Genomic DNA, 19,162 nt, shown 5'->3' with positions numbered 1-19,162 from the left:
CTTATTAATGCCATGATCTGACAGCCTCTTGAGAAATCGTTCTGCCTTTGTTAATTCTGAGAGTCAAGTTCTGGCAGCAGACAGTCAGCAATAATGTTAGCTAAAGAATGCACAAGTGTCCTGGGTGTTCCTCAAATTTCTGACTACACTTAAGTTTCTGTGGTGCGAGCTGATACGTGACTTCACCCTTCTTTACGTTGTCACTCAAGCACTGTGACTCCATACAGTTACACCATCATCCATATATGTATTGCTTTCTTTATAGGCAGCCCCCCAGTTATCCAGGTTCTCATGTTTAAGCTGAGAGTTTGGGGATTTCCAAATCCACCGGCTGAAAACACCACACAGCCGGCTGGGTAGCCCTGACCACCATGACAGTCAGCAGCAGGGAACCCCCAAGAGTCGGCACCTCGCTGCTGAGGCTCAGTGTCCTGAAGCTTGAGGGAACAGAAGGGCCTGGGGACCCAGGCTGCTGCATTACTTGAGTTACTGAATGACCTCGGGGGCCACGGTGTTCAGGTAAGACGGAAGACAAAGAGGACGTGCTGTCCCCTAAATTAGCAGGGTCACCTCTTGAGTCTTGGGGTTTAGCTCTGTTAGTTGCTGAAACCTTTTCCTGTTTGATTACTCTAACTCTGTAATGTTACTTAATCACAACATTACTGCCCCTTCGTTCAGTAGCTTTTAAGCTATTGTCTATTTGTTTATAATCCTGCCTTATTCCATAAATGATTAGGGAGGTTCCTGGGTATATGTTTAACCTTGGCAAATAACTAACTTACAGAATGATCTATGTACAATGAATAGAATGTATAAGTTGCTTTTTTATTTTTTATTTTGAAATAATTGGAGATTTTTATGAAGTTGCAAAAACAGTATGGGGTGATCCTACATACCTTTCATCCAGTTTCCCCCAATAGTTGTGTCTTACAATATTACAGTACCCCATCAAGACTAGAAACCCGACATTGGCACAGTGTACGTGTGTGGTCCTGTACCGTTTTATTACATGTATGTAGATTTCTGTAACCACCACTGCTATTAGTACACAGACTATTCCATCACCACAAAGATCTCCTTCTTTATGGTCACACCCACCTCCCTTCCGTCCACCACCCCTAACCCCTGGCAACCATTAACCTCTTTATCCTTATAATTTAGTCATTTCAAAACTATTCTATAAAGTACTATTTTTAACATAAGAATTCTTATTTCTTCTGTGTTAATTAAACCATTAGAAATCTGACAGACCTCAAATATACCAAGGTTATTGTTTATATTAAATAATAATGATTAGTATGCAAATTTATTTTGGAATACCATTTTCCGTCATTTTTCTCCATATTCTACATATATATCAAACGTTTTGTGTATTTTTTTTTAAATTTGCCTGTTCGCTTTATTTATGCGTAAAGAAAACCTGGACAGGATAAACAGTAAATGTAACTTAAGGTGAATTTCACTACTAGTAATAGAGACCTCTTGGCTTAAATATTCTAAATTTAAACCATTATAGTTAGAAATCATTTTTAAAATGCTTTCTAGGGACATCTTTCTTTTTTCTCTTGACATCTGGTTTGATTACTCATCTACTCACTTTTTTCAATTTAACCTTTTCAGTTTGTTTGCATTTGGAAGGACTTTTCAGAAAAGTAGAACCAGGTAGAACACAGAGAGTAGCGTATATCTGTAGTAAAGCTGGAGGCAAGAGGAGATCGGGGTAGGGGATATGGAGGCTGGGAAAGGGACTGGGAAATCAAGACTTCCCTGCCTCTCAGCACACCCAAAAGAGCACCCCTATTTTGTGTATTTTAGAGGATGAAGACTTTCTTGATGACTTGGACAGCACCAGCATTTTCTGCTGGGAATAGCAACTAGCAAATAAAGTTTAGACACAGATTACACGCTGCCCAAAGTGTGATTCTTCCAGTAGACCTCGGTTTGATCTAAGATCTACCTAATTGTGCTGAGCCTTTGGGTTGTTTTGTTAGGAGAGTGGGGATTTGATATAAATCCAAATGTGACAAACTTTCATTTAAAAAAAAAAACTTGATCTTCCATTTAGAACTACATGGTCATTCACTGTATTAAGCTTATATAGATATATATTATGTAGCAGAACTTTACAGAAGATAAATTCCTGTGAAATATTTCCATTGCTGTCTTGATTAGAAATAAACTTTTTATGCCTACAATACGTGATAATCCCCCCTGTTCAGGGAACAAACCTGTGATTACATCACCGCCTATTGTTAGGAACGTGTAGGCAGCCGTCTGGCCAAGGGAATATCATTTTGCCTAAGGAGGAGAAAAAACCCCACTAACGTAAAATTAAAATGTACACACACACTGAGAAAGGGCTCATAGAAAGTATGTGGTATCACTGTACTGGAGATACCCAAATGACACAGTGGTACCTATTAAAAAGAACATGTGTGAATTTCATTCTTTGAGAAATGAGCTAGGATGGGGGTAGAAAGGGGAAGAATGAAGACTTGGTCTATTGAAAGGGGAGATGATTTCACCCATTTACCTGAAATTGAAACTGAAAATCTTGTTTCACAAGATTGTCAAATGTTTGGCTACAATTTCAGGTACATTTAAAAATACTGAATAGATGAATAAGAGGGATATATTCTGCCCATAAGGTGTCACATACCTTAAGTTCTGCCTTAAGAATCATCAATTTTAGAGGGGAAATTTGAGTGGCCACAGAACACAGTTTTCAACCCTGTCCTCCACCACATTTTTATGTTCACTAAGATAAAGACATTTTTGGAGTCATGATTAATTTTTTAAAGGAAGCAGAGTGTTACAATAGATGAGTCAAAGTCCAAGTGAAATCTCAGGAAGCCAAAAAGGCCGATTTGGATACAATGGGATTGAGTAGCTGTAAATGCAGAAGTTCAATCTTTGGGGTCAGACAGCAACTGGGCGGGGACTACAAGGGACACGTGACTTGTCATCAGCACGTGCAGGAGAGACTTGGAGCCCTTCCTGACCATTGCTTTTGTAGCCCAAAGAGTGACACGACAGTCCAAAAAACCCACAATACAACATATATGACATATAGCTCATGTTCAGAGTAGGACCACACATCAGTGTACTCTATTTTATGTTGGTCAGGTTTTCCAAGACCTTCTGTTGTCATTTCTGTAGAGGTATAAGTAAAGTAGGACATGCCTAAAACAACACAGTCACTGGCAAAGGAGACTCAGATAAGCCTTGTTGAAGAATAGGATGCCTTTCTGACTTCCAACAACAAAGCGCTAAGAGTGAGGACGAGGGTTTAGATTTGAACTTCATTTGCATAAAATTGACATAACTGGTACCAGGGCCATGATACACAGAAGCAGAGTTCAACATAGCATAAGAAAGGACTCTCAGCCACATTAGAGAATGCAAAGATGGAGCAGACTCATTTGGAGGCAGTGAGTCCCTTAGCACTGGAGATACTCAAGCAGTAACATCAGTAACCACTGTGGGTCTGTGTGATAGCAGTGACCTAAGCGATAGAAATGTTCCTGTCATTTCACTCTTGAGATTTTATTAAATGTGTATCAGCAATTCCTGGTGCATCACTTGCCAACTTCTTGGTGCCACTTCTCTGGGCCTCAGTTTCCTCCTATTCAAAGGGCTGAGGGTTGACAGTAATTCATAAAGCTGTTAGAGAGATTAAATGAGGTTGAAGAACAATAGCAGCAGCTTGATTCCAAATCTCCCCATCACGTTCCCAAAATAACTGTAAGGTCAACAAGGAGAACAAATAAAAGTATACAGAACCTATGACGTAAGCATTGTTAGGAGCTAGAAAACACTGCAAACTTCAAATCACTTATGAGGGGAAAAAAATTTCTAGCAAAGCTTTGAATACTTGCAAACCATCCCATCAAGCCTGTAGGTACAGGGATTCAGGGCCAGGGGGCCAACAGGAGGAAGTATAACACAAAAATGTTGAACACAGGTTAGGATTTGGCAGTTCACAGCCTTGGCTGGCTACAGGAAGGGAGTGTAAAAGTTTTCAGGACCTTAAGTGGCAGCCTCAGAGAGGCAGTGCTTCTGGGAGAAGATTTAAGAGAAAGAAGAGGTTGTACTCCTTAAACAGGAGGTGGTAGAAGGAAAGAAAGAAATGAAGAAAATTAAAGATCTTGCTGAATAAGATTGGTTGTTGTATAAATGTTAATATTATGATTATGATCATTGTATTATAGGTTTGCAAGATCTACCATTAAGAGAAACTGCAAAAAGAGTACATGGGATCTCTCTGTATTATTTCTCATGACTTCATGTGATTCAAATTGTCACAAAATAAAATGTTCTATTTAAAAAATTTTTTCAGAAAACAATCCCATTTACAATTGTATCAAAAAGAATAGAATACGTAGAAATGAACTTAACCAAGGAGGCGAAAGACCTGTCCCATACACTGAAAACTGTAGCACACCGAGGAAAGGCAGACAAGAAAAAATAAATGTAAAGATACTTCATGCTCATTGAAGTTATTTTCTCAATTAATTTTGTTAATTGGAAGAATTAATATTGTTAAAATGTCTATATTACCAAAGTCAATCTACAGATTCAGTGCAATCCCCATAAAAATCCCAATAGCACTTTTCACACAAATAGAACAATCTTAAAATTTGTATGGAACCACAAAAGACACTGAACAGCGAAAGCCGTCTTGAGAAAGAACAACAAAGCTGGAGGCATCATGCTCCCTGAGTTCAAACTATATTGCAAAGCTATATAGCTATCAAAACAGTACGGTACTGGCATAAAACAGACATATAGGTCAATGGAACAGAACAAAGAGGCCAGAAATAAACCCACACGTATATGGTCAATTAATTTAAAACAAAGTTGTCAAGAATATACAATGGGAAAAGGATAGTCTCTTCAATAAATGGTATTGAGCAAACTGGACAGCTATATGCAAAAGAATGAAGCTGGGGTAGGGGCAATGACTCTTTTCCCCACTGTGCAATTTAATAAGAGTTACAAAATACACAGAAGAACCAAACAGAACTAAAGAATACAATAACTGAAATGAAAAATACACTAGGATGGATCAACAGCAGATTAGGTGATATAGAGGAATGGGTCAGGAAGCTGGAAGACAGAGTAGTGGAAATCACTGAAATTAAACAGAAAAAAAGAAGACTTTTTAAAAAATGAGGACAGTTTAAGACACTTGTGGGACACCATCAAGCGTACTGACATTTGTGCTATAGAGGTCCCAGAAGAAGAAGAGAAAGGGGCAGAAAATATATTTGGACATATAATAGCTGAAAACTTCCCTAACCTGGGAAAGAAAGCGGACATCCAGGTCCAGGAAGCACAGAGTCCCAAACAGGATCAACCCAAAGAGGTCCACACCAAGACATGTTGTAATTAAAATAGTAAAAATTAAAGAGAAAATATTAAAGCAACAAGGGAAAAGCAATAAGTTACATACAAGGGAACTCCCATACAACTATCAGATGACATTTCGGCAGAAACTCTGCAGGGCAGAAGGGAATGGCACAATACGAAGTCATGAAAGGAAAAAACCTACAACTAGAATACTCTACCTAGCAAGGCTTTTATTCAGATTTGGTGGAGATAATCAAAGTTCTACAAACAAGCAAAAGCTAAAAGAGGTCAGCACCACCAAACCTTTACAAGAAATTTTAAAGTGACTTCTCTAAACAAACAAACAAAAACAGGCCACAACTGGAAACATGAAAAATACAAAAGGAAAAATCTCATAGGTAAATGCAAATATACAATAAGGGTAGTAAATCAACCACATATAAAACTAGTAGGAAGGCTAAAAGACAAAAGTAGTAAAATTAATGTCAGAAATAAGTTGTCAAGGTATATACAAAACAAAATATGTAAAATATGATGTCAAAAAAAGTAAATATGTTGAGGGGGAGTAAAAATGCAGGGTTGCTGAAATGCATTTGAACTTAAATGATCAGCAACTTAAAATACTCATACACACATATATGGATTGCTATATATAAACCTTATGGTAACTATAAACCAAACATCTATAATAGATACACATGCAGAAAAAAAGGAACCCAAACATAACACTAAAGATAGTCACTATGCCACAAGGGAAGAGAAGAGGAAAGGAAATGAAGACGAGAGGAACAAAAGAAGAAGTTATAAAAAAAAAAAAATAAAAGAACTATAATGCAACCCAAAAGAAATTAGCAAAATTTCAATAAATTCAAACCTATCAATAACTACTTTAAATGTAAGTGGACTAAATGCTCAAATTAAAAGACACAGAGTGGCTGAATAGATGCAAAAATAAAACCCATATATATCCTGCCTTCAAGAGACACACTTCAGACCTAAAAACATACATAGACTGGAAGTGAGAGAATGGAAAAGGTATTCCATGTGAGTGTAAATGAAAGGAAAGCCAGGGTAGTAATACTTACATCAGACAAAAGAGACTTTAAAACAAAGTTTGTAAAAAGAGACAAGAACATTACATAGTGATCAAGAGATCAATCCAAGAGGGAGATATAACAATTATAAAGATATATGCATGTAATATAGGCGTAGCTAAATACATAAAACAAATATTAACAGACATAAAGGGAGAAACTGACAGTAACACAATAATAGTAAGGGCCTTTAACACCACACTTACATCACAGAACACCCAGACAGAAAATCAGTAAGGAAACACTGGTTTAAATTACATATTAGTCCAGATAGACTTAATGGATATATATAGAACATTATATCCAAAAGCAGTAGAATGCTCATTCTTTTCAAGTGCACAAAGAACATTCTCCAGGATAAATCACATGCAAGGCCACAAAACAATTCTCAATAAATTTCAGAAGATAAAAATCATATCAAGCATCTTTTCCAAACACAATGATATGAGACTAGAAATCCATTATAAGAAAATAAACTGCAAAAAACACAAACATATTGAGGCTAAACAATGTGTTACTAAACATCCAATAAGTCACTGAAGAAATGAAAGAGAAAAAAAAAAAAACTGGATACCAATGAAAATGAAAACACAATCGAAAACCTATAGGATACAGCAAAAGCACTTCTTAAAGGGAAGTTTATAGCAATACAAGTCTATCTTGGGAAATTAAAAAAAAAATCTCAAAAAATAAAACATAACATTATACCTAAAGGAAATAAAAAGAAAAGATCAAAGAAAATCCAAATTTAGTAGAAGGAAAGTAATAATAAAGATCAGAGCAGAAATCAGTAAAATATAGACTAAAATAACAATGAAAATCAATGAAACTAACATCTGATTCTTTAAAAAGAAACAAAATTGATAACCCTTTAGCTAGACCCATCAAGAAAAAGAAAGGCCCCATATAAATAAAATCAGAAATGAAAGAGAAGTTACAACCAATACCACAGAAATACGTAAGGTCATAAGAGATTACTGTGAACAAGTATACAACAATAAAATGGATGACCCAGAAGAAATGACAAATTTCTAGAAATTGCAATCTCCCAAGACTGAATTAGGAAGAAATAGAAAGTAGAAAAGGCCAATTACCAGCAATGTAATTGAATCAGTAATTTAAAACTCTCAACAAACAAAAATTTAGGACAAGACAGCTTCAAAGGTGAATTCTGCCAAATATTTAAAGAAGAGTTAATACCTATGTTTCTCAAACTATTCCAAAAATCCTAAAGAGGAAGGAACACTTCTGAACTCATTTTATGAAGCCAGCATTACCCTGATATCAAAACCAGACAAAGACACCATAAAACAAAACCAAATATCAATGATGAACATAGATGCCAAAATTCTCAGTAAAATATTAGCAAACCAAATTCAACAGTACATTAAAAGGGTCATATCACATCATCAAATGGGATTTATCTCAGGGATACAAGGATGGTCTGATATATGGAAATCAATCAGTGTGATACACCACATTAACAAATTGAAGAATAAAAATCATATGTTCATCTCAGTAGATGCAGAGAAAGTTTTTGACAAAATTCAACATTCATTTATGATAAAAACTCACAACAGAGTATAAAGGGAATATACTTCAACATAAATAAAGGACACATACGACAAAGCCCACAGGTATTATCATACTCAAAGGTGAAAAGCTGGAAGCATTTCTTCTAAGATCAGGAACAAGACAGGGATGCCCACTCTTGTCATTTTTATTCAGTATTGCATTGGAAATCTAGACACAGCAACAGACAAGAAAAAGAAAGAAACAGAATCCAAGTTGGAAAAGAATAAGTGAAACTGTCACAATTTGCCAATGACATAATACCATATACAGAAAATGTTAAAAATGACACCACAAATCTATTAGAACTAATAAATGAATTCAGTAAAGTTGTAGGATACAAACTAAATACATAGATGTCTGTTATGTTTCTATACATTAACAATACACTATCAGAAAGAAAAATTAAGAAAATCCCATTTACAGTCACATCAAAAAGAATGAAATAGCTAGGAATAAATCTTAACAAAGGAAGTAAAAGAGCTATACTCAGAGAACTATAAGACATTGCTGAAAGAAACTGAAGGCAACACAAACAAATGAAAAGATTTACCATGCTCATGGGTTGGAAGAATTAATATTGTTAAAATGACTTTACTACCCAAGGCACTCTTCAGATTCAATGCAGCCCCTAACAAAATACCAAAGGCATTTTTCACAGAACTAGAACAAATAATTCTAAGATTTGTATAGAAACACAAAAGACTCCAAGTAGCCCAAGCTGTCTTGAGAAAGAAGAATAAAGCTGGAGGTATCATGAGCCCTGACTTCAAACTATACTACAAAGCTACAGTAATCAAACAGTATGGTTACCAGCACAAAAGAAAAAAAAAAAAAAAAAAAGACACACAGATCAACGGAACGGAATGGAGAGCCCAGAAATGAACCCAGACTTATATGGGCAATTAATCTATGACAAGGGAGGCAAGAATATACAATGGGGAAAAGACAGCCTTTTCAGTAAATTGTGCTGGGAAAACTGGACAGCTACAGGCAACTAGACAACTTTTTCACGATATATAAAGATAAACTCAAAATGGAATAACAGCTTAAATGAATCCATAAAACTAGAAGAAAACATAGGCAGCACACCCTTGACGTTGGCCTTAGCATAATTTTTTTGGATATGTCTCCTCAGGAAAGGAGGAAATAAACAACTGGGACACATCAAACTAAAAAGGTTTTTTCACAGCAAAAGAAACTATCACCAAAACAAAAAGGCCACCTACGGAAACGAAAAAGATATTTGCAAATGACATGTCTGATAAAAGGTCAATATACAAAATATACAAAGAATATGTACAACTCAACAGCAAAAGAAAAAATAACCCAATTCAAAAAATGAGTAGAGAACCTGAATAGACATTTCTCCAAAGAAGACACACAGATGGCCAACAGACCCATGAAAAGCTGCTCAACATCACGAGTCTTCAGGGAAATGCAAATCCAAACCAGAACGGTCAGGAAGCCCATTATCTCCATTGGTGTCTAGTGTTTTTAATGGTAATAATCAATGCAATTAGACTAGAGAAAACCACCAGAGGCACAAAAGTAATAAATCTATCTCTATCTGCAGATGACATGACTGTATGCAGGGGACGTCCTGGAGAATCAATGCTAAAATGAATTCAAACAATAAAATAATTATAAAAGTAGTAGGATATAAAATTAATATGTAAAAGTCAGTAGCAGTCATATACAAAAATAATAACCAGTTAGGAGATATAATAAATGCACAAATCATCCACAAGATAACAAAAAAGATAAAATATTTAGGAACAAACTTCATAAGAAATGCCCCAAATCTATTTGAAGAAAACAATAAAACACTTCTGTAAGACACAAAAATGGGCTTGAAAAAATGGAAAGACATTTCTTATTCTTTCTTAGCACATCTCAACATCATCAAATTGTCAATTCTCCTTAATTTACAAGTGTAATCTGATTCCAATAAAAATTCCAATGGGTTTTTTTATAAAGCTGGATACACTGGCCCTAAATTTCATATGCAGAATAAAGACAACAGTCAGAGAGATGCAGGGGAAGAGAGGAGCAGAGAAGAGGTGAGGTAGAAGCAGAGTCTGAAAAACTCAGAGCATGAGAATGATTGACCCACCGTTGCCGCCTTGATAACGCTAGCCAAGTAATGTGGACAGACCTTAGAAGCTGAGAACAACCACCAGCTTATGGCCAGCAGGGAGAGGAGGAGCTCAGTCCTGCAACCACATTCAACTAAATTCTACCAACAGAAGGAATGATCTTGGAAGCCAGTTCCTCCCCAGAACCTCCAAAAAAAGAACGCAGATTTGATGTCATCTTGATTTCAACCTTGAGAAACCAGAGCAGGGAACAAACCAAGCCAACCAAAGGTCTGGCCCACAGAAACATGCAAGTACTGTACACAGACCAGCATGAAGATGATGACAGAGTCTGCTGGGGAACGTGAGATGAAATGAATAAATATGGTTAGTTTTGGGCAAAAAAAAAATTATTAAATTACACAGAATTCATCTATTTTTAAAATATAGATGAAAAGAGTCAAGAAGATTTTGAAAGAAGTACATTGAGCCTTGCCTTACCCAGATACTAAAAATTGTTGTAAGCTACAGTAATTAAAATACAATAGTACTATTCAAAAATAGACAAATATATTGATGAAATAGAAAATAAAGCCTGTTTACAAAGTTGTCAGAGGAGGGTATAGCTCAGTGGTAGAGCGCTTGCTTAGCATGTACAAGGTCCTGGGTTCAATCCCCAGTACCTCCACTAAAAACATAAGTAAATACATAAACCTAATTACCTTCGCCCCCAAGTTTTTAAATTGTGTATATGATAAAGATCATTAAAAAACAATAAAGATTAAATTATCTAGTAAATCATACTAGAACAATTAGTTAACAACAAAAAGTAGTTCTTCACCTTGTAGAGTAAAATAAATTGTAACTCAATGAAACAGTTAAGTATTTCTTAAAAGCCAAATAGGTGAATATATGATCTAAAGATGAGAGAAAGTTTTCTAAGAATTAAAGCAATTTTCAAAAATCCACAAGATAAAGGACCAATATAAAGATAATTAAGACCTTACAAATCAAAATATGCCAAACTATGAAAAATAATTTGGAGAAATATCTACAAATTTTGTGACAGTGAGAATACAAACAGTCATAATATGTGAGCACTCAAATAATTAAGATAGAGACTTTAATAGAAAAATGGAAAAATGTATCAAATGATAATTCACCAATGACATAAAAATGATAAAATGCTTAAAAGTTTCAACAGCAATAATAGTCACGAAGGTTTCTAAAGTGAAAGTTCTCTAAATTGAGGGCAATCTCCTCTGAAAGTTAAGCGCTCATGAGATGGTTCATTGGCTTATTACAGCCACATAAAATTGAATAAAGTGATATGATATATCTTTTGAGATGCATTTTTTAAAGCTCTGGACTATGTCAGTGGAGTATAAAATCCTATTGATCAGCTAGTATGTGTGGCTGGCCTTGAGATTACTAAAGTTTTTTCCAGAATTAATGGAAGAAATAGTTGTTTCTTAGGAAATCCTATTAGGAATATAATTTTGTAAATGTTATTTTACGCTAGAGACAAAAGAAAATGTACTTTGATGATAAACATAAGTTTTATAGGATCCTATAGAGATTAAATAGATGAAGTACTTTTCACAGTCAGGAATAATGGCTGTTATTGCCCTGTATTTACAAAAGCAGGTCCCATAATCCAAAACTAGTATGATTTATTAATGATAATATAGTGAAAGCCACCTTGGTGTTGATGAAATTTTTAGTTTTACTGAAAACTGAAAAAACAGAAGAGTAGCTAGGAAGTGACAGACTATGAAGACCTGTAAGGGGGGGAGGGCAGGGGCAGGCAGAATTAAAGATACACTACAAAGCGCTTTCATTAAACAGTATGGAACAGGAACAAGAATAAGCCATCAGATCAATGGATAGAATAAAACCTCGAGCTATCGATCCAACTACATACAAAATCTAGTTTATGATCAAAGTGGTACCTTGAATCACTGGAGGTGCAGATATCTTGATGCTGTGTTTCACGTATGTGTAGGGACAACTAGATGGCTGTTTGGAAAAATATAAAAGCAGATCCATTCTTTCTGTCACATCCAAGAATAAACTCCAAATGGATCAGAGACACAAATATATAAAGTACATCTCTGCAAACAGCAGAAGAATACATGAGCAGATTCCTCTAAAACGCACATGCAAGGAAAGGCTTTCTAACTGTGACTAAAATCTCAGATGCAATTTCAAAAAAGATTGTTATATTTGACTACGTACTAATAAAAATTTTTTTTGTGGCAAGAAAAAAAATTGGTTAAAGTCAAAGACAACTGACAAACTGGGAGAACAGAGTCATAGCATGTATCACAGATAAAGGGTTAAGTTCCCCATTTATTGAGAGTTCTGTTTCACTGATAAAAAGCAACCTGTAGAAAAATGGGCAGAGACAACAACTCAAGAAGAAATATAAAAATGGCCCTTAATCATAAGAAAAGATGTGCAGCTTCATTCAAAGAAAAGAAATGCAAATTAAAACTACAATGAAATTCCATTTTTCACCCATTAAGTTGACAAAATTCAAAAGCTCTACAATATTCTCTGACGATGAGGCAGTGTAGACAGGCACCGCCACGTTGCCGTTGGACATGAAAGACGGTACAACCCCTGTGCTGTGAACCAGGAGCTAACACAGCGTTGTAGGGCAATTACACTTCGAAACAAAAACAATCATACAGACTCAAAGAAAAGAGATTAAATTTGTGATTACCAGAGGCAGAGTATGGGGAGAGGGGAAACTGGATAAAGGCAGTCAAAAGGTATAAATTTCCAATTATAAGGTAAATGAATACTAAGGATATAAAGTACAACATGATAATTATAATTAACACTGCTGTACATTATATGTGAAAGTTATTAAAAGAGTAAATCCTAAGAGTTCTCATCACAAGGAAAAAAAATTTGCCTATTTCTTTACGAGATGATGGATGTCCATGATAATCACTTATTGTGCTAATCACTTCATGATGTATATATAAGTCAAATCATATGCTGTACACCTTAAACTTATCCAGTGCTGTAAGTCAATTATATCTCACTAAAACTGGAAGAAAAATAATCTCCTTCCGTTTACAAAAAACAGTGTGGTACCACCTCTGTGGAGGAGAATTTGAGAATTTCGCATCAGCTATATGTAACTAAATCTCAGCACAGAATTCCCTCCATGAATTTTTATCCTGAAAATGTATCCCCGACAATATAAAAATATGCATGTACTATATGCACAAAGTCTTTCACTGAATATTATTTGTCATGTCTAGGCATAGGAGGTTGAGTGAATAAACTATGGTGTATACACACACACACACAATGGAATACCATGCTGGGAGGGAAGCAGGGAGGAACCATCAATCTGAGTAATTTATAAATATTTGACAATATTTGACTATATACCCTTGGGGTAGGAGGGAGAACTTTAAACAAATCCCAAATTCACCTTTGTAGACTGTTTATTGTCATGGCATGAGCAAAGCAATTCTGAAACTATTTCAGACATACTAAAGAATCGACCAAATGAGTACATGTGTTGATGGTGTTGGAAGCCATACTTTTCACTATGGAAAGAAGGACCAACACACAAATATGGAATGCTAGAAGGCAAAAGAGAACCCTTTGGGAGTGGATTGGAACTGGAGGTATTGGTATAAACTCAAGACTTTAGAGAGAGAGGTGGATAGACAGAGGTATACACATACGTATGCATGTATATGTGTATGATGTAAGCTGGTTTGCAAGTATACACATATATACATACACATATATGCACATATATGTATGCGTATGTATATATGTATGGGAGTATATTGGTATGCAGGTATATGCATATGTGTATACGTATGAACACACACACACACACGTAGATTTTCCAGCTGTCTTTATGGGAAGGGCCCAAGAGCAAAGACCAAGAGCAGCAAACCTGGCACCAAGACCTTGGTCCTCACTCAGAGGAACTAAGGCTTCTAGGAGAAATGGCTGATTCCAGGGCTGGTTCCCAACGAGACAGGCTGCCTGTAGCATCCAGCACCTGTGCTCCTGTGCTCTCCAAATCCTACGAAGCCAGTCACAGTTCCTTCCACCTACCGTTGGTATGATTCTCAGCCAATCCTCCTGGACCACCATGAAGTTAGTAATGATCCTCAGGACCTTAAAGAACTCCCACCAACCCGAAACTGTCACTTATTTTTATTCTGTGTTCCAGCAAACATTTCTTCAAAGGTACTGCAAAACTTGGATTTTAACTCGCATCATGGTAAGCGTCCCTTATTTGCAACTTCTTCCACATTTCTACTCCCACACATTTTGTCTGACATTACAGGTCTAAAAGTTTCACCAGACCATGAAGGCCAGAAAGATCAGCCACAGCAAATTAAGCACGGTATCTTGCAGAAGGCGTTCAGGACAGTATGGATTTAAAAAGAAAGAAAAAGAAAATGAAACAGCTCACTGGCTGAGAGGATTTGCAGTGTGCAAAGCTTGTCCACCGACAATGTCCCCAGCAGTCTCCCCAGCTAACGATACAGCTGTCCCCAGAGCATGGGAGAAAACATATCAGAGACAAAGTGCATCACCGTGAATTGGCCCTTTATCATTTTTCAGGTGTCCACCTAAGATTTTTATTACCAGTGGATTTGACTGGCGCCCGTAGCTATGACAGCAGCAGGGCCACCCATCTGCGGGAGATCCAAGGGGGCACAGGAGCTCCTCACAGCCTGAACTGCAGCCACCAAGACCAGCCTTCCACCTCCCGGGAGGTGATCTGAGCTCTGATGCGAATGTGCTGACTCTGGGAAGCAGGTAAGATCAGTCATCAACCAGACAGGCCATGCCTTGTCCCTTGGAGAAGAGTTGCTGAGGGTGACAAAGGCAACTGAAATGGTTCTTCCCCCTAGGGCTTCAGAAAAAGGGAGCACGCCCAACTGACCCGCCCAAGAGGGACCTGCCTGTTACAGCAACCGTGGATGCTGTCGCTGTGTTAAGGCTGAGCTCACTGCTCTCTGGCCGGCCCTCCTGGTTCTGCGCCACTGCTAAAGCACTTTTCCTTTTTTGTATGTGTTTCTGCGGCTGCTTCTGCTGATTCATTCTGGCACACAAGAGAGGCTTAAATGGCTGTGTGATACGTTTGAGGCTCGTCCAATGCTAATCTTAGTTATGTGCACCAGATTGCCCCAAGTTCTAATGTTTGCTTAATTTGCTTTTCTCTGGGTGAGAAGAAAATGGAGACTCACTCAAACACTGTTAAGGAAACACAGGTTTTCTTCTTTCTCCCTTTATCCCTGAACTGCCTTGTATGGTCCTTTCAAGTGGCTTATGGAAAGGATTAAAAGTGAAGGGTGAAAAAAGACAAACAGAAGCTGTTTCTTTTGTCAGCCTCTGAAGTCCCACGAACAGACTGAAAGTTCAATCGAGGTCTGTGAAAATATTAGCAGACGCCAAAAGGCCAGCGGCCAGGATTTGTGTCTTTGTGCAAGAACTGAATAGCTACCAACAGCTAGAAAATTTTCAAAAGCTTGGCAGTGATGCAACAGTCCTATGAAAAAGAGAGTGAGAAAGAGAGAAACGTTCTTAAATGATTAGATTTATGAGCTTGTATAAGAATGTTCTCTACAGATCCTAAAGCTGCTTAAGCGTCTTAGAAAACTGAAATATTAAGACTTAGAGATGACATTTATGTATTTTTTAACGATGCTATTAGTAATAGTGGCTGAAATAAATCTGACTTGAAATTTTTGGTGAAGAGTCATGCATAATCATTAGTCAAAATTTGTTTACAACAATCAAAACATGTAAACTTCTGGGATAACTCTATTTTTGAGTGATTCAGAATGTTAATCGCATGACATCTTAACAAGATGGAAGTTTTTCTCGGCAGTGAACTTTATTAATTACATTAATGTAGTCATGATTAGCCCTTAATGATTTAATGCTTCTGTATATTTAAATTGGGAGTATATCTACTTGATCCATCGTTTTAAAAAGATATTGGTCAACCTAGCTAAAGCTGTATAAAGTGAATTTAAACCAATATCAAAAGTTGGAAGTGCTCTTTATAAAGTGGGATTTTCATTTTTAGGGTCAAATATAAGCGACAAAAATATTATGGCAAATAACTGGAGCTGTATTTACTAATCAAATTATAAAATGTATAAACGCTTCAAAAATTCTTAGTCAAGGACAATTTCCTTTTAATAATATAACCCATCGTTTTAATTTGCGTTTATCAGAAATTAATTTACTGCTGTTATTTCCTTAAGGACCACTTTTCTACTAAATCAAGCATCTTATCAGATACTAGACTGTGAGGACATAAAATAAACAGTAGAGGGCGCTTTAGTTCACTAACAAAATAAAGCCGTTCCTAAAACCTCTTCTAAATCGGTAGAACAGACAGTGGGAAGATTTCAACTGTCTGGTAAAGGTTAAACAAAGATGGTAAAGCAATTCCTCTGCTTTGAGTAAATAATAAATGCAAATTCGTGAGTCCATCATTTCAAGAGTATTTCATTTAGAAAACCTCACATTTATTTGGAAATTGCCTAATCTGTTAAATGTACTTGATTGAAATCAGTAAATTCTCATTATTCAGGATTTTTAAGAAGTAGATTGCTCTCAATACGTAAGAAGGAGCACTGTGGAACTATCTTTCTTGTATCTTGGTTCTCTACGCACTAACAGTTAACTTTAGTTATGGGACTTAATCACCATTTCCTTCAAAATTATCTTTAGCATCATCATCATCATCATCGTCGTTGTCGTCATTTCAAGGCAAGATCCCTGCTTTCTAGTAGCTTCTACTCTATTCTAGCTGAAAAAAATAAAATCAGTGAAATAGCAAACAAAAGGGAAGACAATGCACAATTAAATCTAAGTTGTGTTGTTCAGTGTGTGAGTGACCCCAGGCAAGTCATTATCATTCCCAGGCGCTCAGTTTTTACATTTTACAATGAGGTTCTCACTTGGTGATCTGACTAAAACACTGTCATCCACTCTTATTTTGTATACTGTTCTATCAAATTTGGTTCACTTGTACTCAAGCTCTCAATGGATTTACCACGGTTCTGAGCCTTTTGGGGTTCAGACTCACTTGAAAATATTCACAGACAACTTGGGGCTTCTCCCCTGCAAAAAAAAGAAAACAAAACAAACAAAAACAAAAAACACTCTAAGGTATATCTCACTCAAAATGAGTAAGTCATATCAGGAGGTTCAAGGAACATCAAAAATCAGTCCACAGGTTTCCTAGTGGCTTGTCAGGCATAACAATTCTTAACTATGTCAAGAATCTCTGAAAGAGACACAAATCATACAGCTCCCATGTATTTGGGGGTTTAGTCCTAGAAATTTGATATGTTGTTGCGTGAAGGTGGGCGATGAGGCTGGAGGGGAGGGGTATGCCTTGCCAAGCAATTTTTTACTTTATCCCACAAGAATTGTACTAGAATGTTTCAATACGGCAGTGGACAAGACACTTTTTCACAGCAAAATAAGAGAATGCAAAACAAACAGAAGAAAGCCCGGAAGCAGGAAGGTCATCAGTGAGTCTGTCCGCACAATCATCTGAGAGGCATCGTGAAAGCCTGTTTTAAAATCTTTCAAAAAATTAGGGATTATGGGGAGAAGGGTATAGCTCAGTGGCAGAGCACGTGCTTAACATGCACGAGGTCCTGGGTTCAATCCCCAGCATCTCCATTAAAAATTTTTTTTTTTAAGAAAAACAAATTACCTCCCCCCCAAAAAAAAATAAATTAGGGGTGTTCGCTTCTCTAAGATAGGCTACTTTGATTCTGTGTCATTGAAAACAGAAGCGTTCAAACACCAAGGGACATTCTGAAACCAGACAAAGGATATCCTGCAGTTCCATTTATTTTCTACTCAGGTGACAGGGGATACTGGCAGCCTGTGCTGCGTTCTTCAGCTGATGGGGAGAACTTCAGAAGTCTGAACCGCCCCGGGTGCCTGGGTCCCCCAAGGAGGTGTGGCTTCTGTGTCCTGAACAGGGAGGACTAGAGGGCTCTGCCTGCCATCCACATCCACGTCCAGGGACAGGTGCTCTTTCTGTCTTCTCCCATCCTTCAGGCCAGAAGGAATGGCAGAAGCGATGGGCTGCTCACAGGGTCGCTTGCGGCTGGACCGCCGTGGGACGCCCTCTCCATTCCACAGCGGCCGGAAGTGGGCGAGCAGGATTTCTGGACAGGGAGACTTCGCACACAGCTATAGTGAAAATTTAATAAAAATCCGTATTTTATTTTATACATATAATGGATATATACTTACATACTCATTTATTTTATGTTTAATATATATTTAATTGTATTAAATTATAGATATAGAATGTCTTCTAGGAAATTTGCACATAGATGTCATTGTAACCCCAGAGACAGCTGCTTTCCAGGACGAGACGTAGATGAAGCCAGCGGAGGGAGGAACGGAGGACAGGGAGTGCGACGGCTCTTAAAAATATTAGTCACAGCAGGATGAGAGGTGTTTCCCATTCATTCTGTAAATTATTTCTAATTGTGACCTACATTGTCCTTTAATTGAATGTTGGCTTAATCAAGTTTCATTAAAGTTTCAACTGCCTACAGCTATTGAGTTAATTTTTGCTTTTTTAATTGAAGAAGTTACAAATAGAATCTATGGGTAGCCTTGGATTTGGGGCGAAAAAGTGGCTTGATGATTAATTTATACTCTCTTTTAAAGTGTATCATTTAATTCTAAAATGCAGCAACTGATTTTTGTTTTTTTGGTTTTTGCTAAAAAGATGAATCCAGAAGACCTTAAAGAATTCCTTTCATGAGAAAGAAGGAAGGAGAGAGAGAGAGAGAGAAAGAAAAAAAAAAAGAGGGAGGTAGAGGGAGGGAGGGAGGGAAGAAAAAAGAAAAGAAAGAAAAGAAAAAAAATGGAAAGAGAGAGGCTTCCATTAAGTCCAGCTGGCATGGTGTACACTCAGTCGCTCTGGGGCTGCACCCTGGAATGGGGTCAGGGTTTAACTGAGTCCTGCACGCTCAAAGCCATCATTTTGCACTTGGCTCTCTCCTCCTGTCACTCTAG

General features: G+C 37.0%; 1 long non-coding RNA gene across 5 annotated transcripts in view; it reads left to right on the top strand.

Moving 5' to 3' along the window:
• The window catches only part of LOC105078934 (uncharacterized), a 73,356-nt gene extending 54,460 nt beyond the window's left edge, over nt 1–18,896 (top strand). For 2 of the 5 annotated variants that reach the window (XR_012508778.1, XR_012508773.1), the window contains exons 3-4: nt 266–14,908; nt 15,004–18,896. This is a non-coding gene — a long non-coding RNA (uncharacterized LOC105078934). The remainder of the gene's footprint in view (nt 1–265; nt 14,909–15,003) is intronic. The other 3 variants (XR_012508776.1, XR_012508775.1, XR_012508774.1) reach the window with 3 other exon arrangements.
• Nucleotides 18,897–19,162: the final 266 nt, after the last annotated feature.

The sequence above is a fragment of the Camelus bactrianus genome, chromosome 8 (assembly GCF_048773025.1).
Source record: "Camelus bactrianus isolate YW-2024 breed Bactrian camel chromosome 8, ASM4877302v1, whole genome shotgun sequence".
NCBI lineage: Eukaryota > Metazoa > Chordata > Mammalia > Artiodactyla > Camelidae > Camelus > Camelus bactrianus.
The sequence above is the reverse complement of the archived record's forward strand: the minus strand, read 5'-3'. Positions and strand labels throughout refer to the sequence as shown.